Source organism: Onychomys torridus, chromosome X (genome assembly GCF_903995425.1).
Source record: "Onychomys torridus chromosome X, mOncTor1.1, whole genome shotgun sequence".
NCBI classification, from domain to species: Eukaryota; Metazoa; Chordata; class Mammalia; order Rodentia; family Cricetidae; genus Onychomys; species Onychomys torridus.
The window spans coordinates 89,276,716-89,285,648 of record NC_050466.1 but is presented as its reverse complement, the minus strand read 5'-3'; positions in this window follow the sequence as shown (position 1 = coordinate 89,285,648).

Sequence of the window (8,933 nt, the reverse complement as noted above, 5' to 3'; positions counted from 1 at the left end):
CATTCTCTATTGGATGATATTGTTTGTAAGTCACTGTTGTGATGTACTAAGAATTCAGTGGGGGAAGAAGACAGGTACAGTTTCTGACTTCAATAAGTTTAGAGACTAACAGAAGAGATAGACATTAAAAAAAATCTCAAAAATGTCCATACACTTGAGTTTGAAAAAGATCAATATCCCCTGCATAAGGCCTTAAATACAGAAGGCACTCAAAAAATCCCTGCTGGGTGTAACTAAAAGTGTGGCAGCAAAGCTCAAACAAGAGTGTTATCAAGCTGGGCAGTGGTGGCGCACGCCTTTAATCCCAGCACTCACTCGGGAGGCAGAGCCAGGCGGATCTTTGTGAGTTCAAGGCCAGCCTGGTCTACCAAGCGAGATCCAGGAAAGGCACAAAGCTACACAGAGAAACCCTGTCTCAAAAAACAAAAAAAAAAAAAAAAAAAAAGTGTTATCAACTGTCCTACAAGCGTGAGAGAACACTGATCTATCTAGCGCACATAGGGGAGTAGGCAAGCTCTCACTGCTGATCTGATTAATTAATGAGAACCATCAGAGGTGAGCTTAGGGACACTTTCTGTTAAGTCACTTTCATTGTCAAATGTACCTAGAAACTCCCCTGATACATCAGCCCTTTCTTTCTTTTCTTCCTCCTGAGAGAGCTGGGCTCAAGCTGCTTCCTGGGGCTTCCTGGCCACATAGAGGGCCATGTCTATTGAGAATTTTTCAGGGGAGGAGAGTGAGGTAAGGGAGGAAAATCTGGCTCTCCTGGGGGAAGCAGATGCGAAGGGAGCCCATGACAGACAAGACCCACCTCTCAAAGAGCTCTGAGGCTCTTACTCATCAGGTCTCTTCTCCTCTCCACTTTTAGATGGGGATATGGAGGACATTTAGGAGAGTCTCAAGGCAACACATGGCATCAGAACAAGGGCAGGGCCAGACTCTCTCCCATCTCCGTGTCCCTAACATATAGCTTAGGGTCATCTAGCACAGGGTAAACTTTACTCAAGTAAATGCTGCTGGAACCAATGAAGAAGGTTAGAGTTTCTGTTCCCCAAGATGGTAAAAGCAGCTCATCCATGGTCACACAGCTAAGAGCTTTCTCTTCCATCTTCTTTGACTTCCCTGGTGGCCCTAATCTATTTACTGGTGACACATAGACTCCTATCATTCACTACCCAACTCTTGACCCAGAATACATGCTTTGAAACCCAGGGAAATACCAAACATATGGTACATATGACCTTAATTAAAATGCGATGACACACATAACATGACAACTCTAAGGATGCAGCAGTGGCATGCATACCTTGGTGGTAACCCATATTGCCCTAATTGGACTTAAGACCAACTCAACAAAAGGGAAATGATGCCTGATACTGATGCCACCTACTCAGTGCTAGAGAAGGAGAATCTACAACTACCACTTTACTAAACCAGCATAATCCCTAAGTACATTCTAAATATGTATCCTTACACTATAGATAATGTAGTCTTTACCTCTCATCAAGGCAACTTCTCTTTGCAACAGATGGAAACCACTACAGAAACCCACAACCAATCAAAATGCAGATTTGTGGAGCTCATTCCTAATGGATACATGTACAAAATACTCCTACACCTAAGGCTTAGGGAACATCGTGGAAGAGTGGGAGGAAAGATTGTAAGAGCCAGAGGATTATGGAGTTTGCTGTGAGATTATGTCTCCTAGAAAAGTCAGAAGCTATCCCCATAAAGTTGCTTCAACATGACTGTCTAAACATGAGTGGGACGACACCAATACACATGCCCAAGTGAACAAGGGAAAAGCCCAGGAGGCCTCAATCCTACACAAAGAACCACAGGCAACTGAGGAAAGTTGTGGGTGGGAGAGGTGGTCTTCCCCATGGAAGAGCACATCAATTAGTTGTCTAGTGCCAAGTGGTCAGCCCTGAAAACATATATACAAGCAACAGTATATGGACTGAGCAGGTTATATTTAGGAATATATACATACATACATACATACATACATATATGTATACATACATATACATATATGCATATAACAATAAATAATGAAAAAGAGGTCATGGATTTGAAAGAGAGCCAGAGAGGTACATGGGAAGGTTTGGAGGGAGGAAAGGGAGAAATGATGTTATTATACTGGAATCTCAAAAATAAAACAGAAAAAATTAAAATGTGCTGAATAAAGAGATTATATATGTAGTCCCCAAGTCTTGGTTTTCTCACTTGGTAGAAGATATGAAGCACACATAGCTTAGTATTTTGGCATATTCCTGTATCGAAGAATTTAGGAGGTAAAGGCAGGAGAATTAGGAGCTCAAGGTCATCTTTGACTACATAGGGAGTTTGAGGCCATCCTGGGATAGGAAAGACCTTGTCTCAAAACACAAAACAATGAGTTGGGGATTTAGCTCAGTGGCCCTGGGTTCGGTCCTCAGCTCTGGCAAAAACCAACCAAACAAACCAAAAACAAACCAAAACAAAACAAAAGCCAGGTGGTAGGGGCTCATGCTTTTAATCACAGCATTCCGGAGGCAGATCCATGTGAGTTAGAGACCAGCCTGATCTACAGAGTGAGTTCCAGGACAGCCAAACAACAACAACAACAAAACAAAACAACTAAACAAAAAGATTACTCATATTCATTTGCTGTGAGGATTTGTTGTGAGGCTTGGAAAGCCCCTTAGATGGTGTCTGGCACCCAAAGCTGCTCCACGGCACTGGAATTTGGCAGTGGGGAGCGGCAAGTGCAGTAGGATCTAATATGCCATGTGAAGAGCCTGACCTCTTAGGGTGTGGAGATCCCATATGCAAAAATTCAGGGAACAGTTGCCTTTGAGAAAAGCTTCAGGCTTAGGGAGCAGGAGGAAACAGACGCCTGGAAGGTGGTTTAGTGGAGCCGCTCACGAGTCCCTTTGTGTCTGAGGCCCCTGGGTCTAGAGTGTAGTGAAGGGGGCTCAGGAGTGGTGGTTGGACAAGGGCTCTGAGAGGGTAAAGGGCAACCCAGATGGGGCTCTCAGGATCCCTGGAATCATGAGTCACTGGGTCACTTATTAGAGCACGCCAGCACAGTGGCTTCCAGTGCCTAGGTGAGAGTGAGCAAACATTCCTGTTGCCTGAGACTGAGTAGTTGTTTAGGATCAAGAGCTTTCTGGACGGAGCAGCTATGACCTGGGGCAAAGAGAACAATGAGTCTTTCCAGCTCCTGCTTTTCTCCATGGTTCCAGTACTTGAGAAGCTTGCTGTCAACTGGCCTCCACACTGCTGTCAGACTGTTTGTACAAAATGAGAACCAGAGCAAGCAGGCGGCAGCAGCAGCTACAGAGGCAACTGCTTCTCACATCCAGGTACAGTGGAACACATCTGTAATCATAGCACCCAGAAAGCTGGGGCAGGAGAATTGGGAGTTTGAGGCCACCCTGGGCTATAGGATGAGTTCCAGGCTAGCCTGGGTTACACAGTGAAACCCAGGCCAGCTCAGCCTATCTAATGAGATCCTATTACAAAAGAAATCAAGAGAATAAAAACAAAACAAACAACAACAAAAAACACTGTATCTCTGGCCTATTTCAAGCTTTCAAAGATGCTGTTGCCTTGGAAATCAACTCCAAGCCAGAGAGCCTGAATTTGGACCCCTTTTTACACTCATTTTTGTCTTCCTTAAAAGTCTCATTTACAGCCAAGTTTGGTGATACATACCTGTAATCTCAGCATACAGAAGGCCAAGGCTGGAGGATCACTGCAAGGTCTAGACCTTCCTGGACTGCATAAGGAGACCCCATCTTTTATTTTTTAAAGCGTTCATTTTTTTTAATACCACTTATATCCTTGTTCCTCAATCTGCCCCAAGCTAGGCCTCTTTTTGTCTCAGATCAGCCTGTCTTATCCATCTTTCAAGGTTAAGTGCAAATGTTATTCCCTGAGCCCCTGAGCTCTCTGAGTCCCCGTGGCACATTATATGTCCTTTTAGGAGGACACATATCAAAAAGGTGGGCTGTGGGCCTAGACCCCATCTCAACAGGCATGTTCTGGTGCCACACTTGGTAGACAATAAGCCTTCAGTTTGTGTGCTCATAGGGCTCAGAATTCTTTTTCTTTTCTTTTCCCAAGACGGGGTTTCTCTGTGTAGCTTTGCGCCTTTCCTGGATCCCACTTTGTAGACCAGGCTGGCCTCGAACTCACAGAGATCCGCCTGGCTCTGCCTCCCGAGTGCTGGGATTAAAGGTGTGCACCACCACCGCCTGGCTCAGGGCTCAGAATTCAAGAGGGCATTCGATGGGAAGCTTCCTTTCACTCCTGCCCTGTAGCATCCCTACCATCCTCCCTGTTTTAGTGCCACTTTATCTGTATATTAGCAAATCAGGCCACTTGCTTGGTTAACTGATTCAAATAAAATAAAATGCACTAAAATCCTGTAAGCATTCCAAATGTTCAAAATCTGAGGATGGCTACATAAGTGATAGCATACTAACATGATAGACTATCCTGTGGTCAGTAAGGCAAGGAAATTACTTCCAAGTGCACTGTTGTATTATTTACTAAGCTTTCAAAGAGAAGGTAGAGTGAGCTCCATTTCGTGGAAAAGCAGTCTCCTCAGAACAGGCTGAAATGCTCCATTAGTCTGCCAGCTATGGAGATGACTGCAGCTTTAAGGTGAAGAGATTCTGAGTTGTTTTTTATGCAAAGTTGTTTGAATATGAAAAGAACGAGGCTGGATTATTGTGAATCTTCCTGATGAAGCAGTGTGATTCATGATAGGACTCATTCATCCCCTGATCCATTCAGCAAATGTTTGAATACTTGCTTTCTCAGTAGGGAAAAGCCAGAAACAATGGTGAGCTTTTTAGGATGAGCACAAGTCGGTTATGGGGACACAAAATGGCCTGATGGAGAGAGGATTGGGAATGGCTGAGTTCACTTCAAGGCTGTCAAGTTCTAGTTCTGTTTGTACATCAGGAGGAGTGGTCTCGCACATGACAGGAGACAGGCCTGGAATTTAGGTGGAAAAGTCAGGGCAGGCAATAGTCAGAGGCAGAGATGATCTGGGACACATAAGGTAGGGTGAAAGAAGGAGAGATAGACAAGGAAGAGAGAGGGGACATTAATTAAAGCTGGCAAAGAAGTCTCGAAAAATATTTCTCAATTCTTTGGGGCCAGAGCCGGCAGTGAGGGCCAGAAGCCAGGGCCTAGGACAGCAGATGCTGTCTCCTTTCCTCTTCTGTAAGATGCATGCAGTCATGGCCAGTGTGCTGTTTGTTGTTCTGGAAGGCCTGGGAGATGAAGGGGGCTTTGACTGCTTACAAAATATGAAGGAGTCCCAGAGTGAGGCTGTCATAGAAAGCCTACAGGCTCTGCCTTAAGCAAAGATCTTCCAAGGCTGGACATAGAGAGGGTTTGGCCGAACAGGCAAGAAGCAGGTATATTTCCCTGTAGGTTGAGGGATGAGGAGGTGGTAGAAAGGATGGTGTGTGTGTGTGCACGCGCTGTGTGCGTTGTGTGTAAGAATTTCCCAGTGACCTCAGATGTGTCGTGTCTCTGAGAGGTTCAACAAACATAACTTATGGAATTGTTGCTTAAAACGTGAACAGAGAGCAGTTTGCTCCTGGGACATTATTCTCTGCCATCACATACACGCCTTATGTGCTGGGTGCTTCCTAGAGAGAGTGCAGCCCATTGGAAGCTGTTCTGGAGTCAGCTGATTTGGAATCCAGGCTTCTTAAGCTAAATGACCTTTGGACATTCATTATCTGAGCCTCCTTGTTTTCATCTACATATTCAGGCTTTGGTAATATGTAACTTGGGCAGTTTTAGGGATTACAAATGCCCTGTACAAAGCTGTTAGTATATACTAAGTGCCTACTATATAGTAGCTATTGGTGTTATTGCTCTTACCACATTGGAGTAGGGTGGCCTAAGACATTGCTCAGTTTTACTGTCATTGAGGGACAAAGAATCTGAAAGTTAAGACTTGTTTCATTATTTTTCCCCATAGATTTGTCAAAGGCAGCCTTGGGGCTGGATATGTGAAACCACCTAGAATCTTCTCCTTTGGTAGTTCATTTGGCACACCAAGAAAATCATGCCACAAACCTTTGGCTGCTGCTGATCTGCAGAAGACAGCTTGAGAAAACATTGACATTGTGACTCTGGGCATCATCCCATTCTGTCTACCCATATTTCAGAGGGTATCTCTGAAAGATCCAAACTCCCCTTTACAACTTGCATAATCTGGGCCTGGTGGCACATGCCCATAGCTCCAGCCCTCTGGAGGATCACATAAGCCTGGGGATTTGAGACCAGCCTGTGCAACAGAAAAAAAAAACCCAGACTTTAAAAAAGTATCATAGCATAAAATGAACAATTCCTTGTATCATCAAATCTCAGTGTTGCACCTGGTGTTCTCCATCTCTTACTCTATGGGTTCAGGAGGATGGAGGTATGGAGGAAGGTCAATGATGAGTTGGGGGGAACCCTTGAAGCTGTCTGGTAGGGGAAGGAAGCTTCACTGTGTCCTCTCATAACACTATTTTGTACAGACACCTTTCAAATAGAAAGTTTCTTTGACACAAATGGTGCTGTCAAAGCACTGAATAGAAAACAAAGGATCCTTTGCTTTCCTGTGTTTATTTCCAGCCTGGGTGCTGAGTAGGGTTGTGTCTCTGAGAGGCTAGGATAGTAACAAGCTGGGGTTAGAGCTCAAGCATCCCTGGTATGGACCTGGAGTGAACTGTCTTGCTTGAGGTGCGCTTGTCCATGTAGGGTGTAGAAAGGAATCTGGGGAAATGTGCAGGTGTTGGAGAATGCTGTTTTGCAAGGAGACCGTGGTAACAATGTCCTGTTGATGTAGGGTGACCCACTAGGATGAGTGGTAACATGCCATCTGTGCCTATGAGTCAACCTGAGGCCAAGAGGAAGTGGAGAAAACACTTTTGGAGTTCAGATGCCAACCAACTCATTTCAGTTTCAAAAGTCCCTCCTTTTCAAGTTGCTTTAAATGACAATAGTGAACATTTTGCTTCAGATGACAGATTCCCAAGAATTGAAACTAACCCAGAACACTAATTATTTTCGATTTTACATCATTCCTTTAGCCCCTGCTCTCTTCCTCAAGAGGGTCTTGAGAGGTGCAAAACTGGAAAGGACATTTCAGTATGGAATGCCTTGAGAAGAAACATTTCTTTGCATTGGTAATGATGGTACACATCTGGAACCCCAGGGCTCAGGTTTGCTCCTCTTCTTTCTCCCTCAGCACCTGTTTTTCTTTCTTTCTACTGTTATGTAGCCTAGGCTGGCTTCAACTGGCTATGTAGCTAAGGCTGGCCTTGAATTCTCGATCCTCCTGACTCCACTTCCAAGTGTTGGCATTATCCTTGTGCACCACCATACTGGACTTTCTTTTTTTCCAGCAGGATCTCAGACTTGCTTTGAACTTGAAACCCTCCTATCTCAGCCTCCTCTGTGCTGGAATCAGAGGTGTGCACAGTGCCCTGGGCCACCATTTGCAGATTGAACTGTGAGAGCCACAGGTAACGAATGCTTTCCCTCAACTTCAGCGTCCACATGGCTTGGCTTAGCTGTGTGACAGTGCAAAGTCCCCGATTCATCTCTCTGAGACGGTTTCCTTCACTAGACCATGAAGATAGGGCTTGCATGACGGGGTGTGAGAGTGAAAACAAGGACAAAATGGGCATATGTATAAGCACAGAAATGCAGGCATTCACATATATGCGCATGAGAGGCAGAACTGAGAAGTAGTATTGTTACCTGTCAAAAAACATTGAGAAGCCTCGTTCCTGGAATTCACCCAAACCAGCTGCCTCCAGGACCCTGGAAGGCCTGGCTCGGGTGGGCGTAGAGAAGGTGGTGCTTTTTTTGGTTTCTGAGCAGTGAGGCATCAGGCACATAGTGCTGAGGAGAATGGAGGAAGACGGGTTGCTCATCACCTCCCTCTGGCTTTAGCTGAGGGAGTAGAGGCGGGAAACTGGCACAGCCTTTGCTTTGCTGAGTCAACTGAGAAGGGGTTCCAGTGGTGTTTAAATGGCAGTTTCAGTTTTAAGGATGCTCCCACCAGGAAGCTGCCCGAAGACACATGACTAAAAGCATAAGGAACCCAGCAGCGCAAGGTGGGCTTGATGAAGGCACTCTGCTTGGTCCGTCCTGCTCTGTAGCATGGGGACAGTATTCCTGCCTTTACAAGGCCTTTGTGCTCATAGTGGGGAAAGTGCCTCACAATAAATAGACTCCTGCCCATTTCCTTTCCCTTCTTACTGGACAGACCAGTCACGGCCCTGACACCAACATGAAAGTCTTATTCTTCAGTTGCCTGGCTTTATTACAGTGGTGGCCATGATTTACTTAATCATCCCAGACCTAGGAGACATCCTCTACATCAACAGAAGACAGACACTTTTGGGGTTTTACTGCATGAACTCACACAGGTTCCACCTGTCAAAGCCAGGATTCGAACCTACTCTGTGTGGTCTGCCTCTTTGGGTCTCCATGTGTGTGTGGAGGCTCAATGAAGTTGGAGGTTACAAAACGTACAATCTTATAAGACTCAGACCAAGGTGTAAGTCAAACTGGCTAGTTTATAAGTAAATAAACTTCAGGGTGGGGTTCTAAGGGCGGAAGACAAACCTGTGGCTAGAGGTAGCCTGGGAACAACTGGAGGAGGCCTGAGAACACTGCTGCTAGCTCTGGAGGAAATGTCATCCATGCGCTACCAGTTTCAGGAGCCTCTGTGTGAGGGGGAGATGGATCCTTTATTAGGAAGTATACAAATATATTATTGGTAGCCTTCTTGCTGTCACCACCCACGAAACAACCTCCTCCTCAGCACCTGACAGCCCTCAACTTCCCACCCTATAAACAAGAGGGAACTGAGTCTCTGCAAAGCCTTCTCCTCAGACTGCAGGAGCTAGAATTGGAGG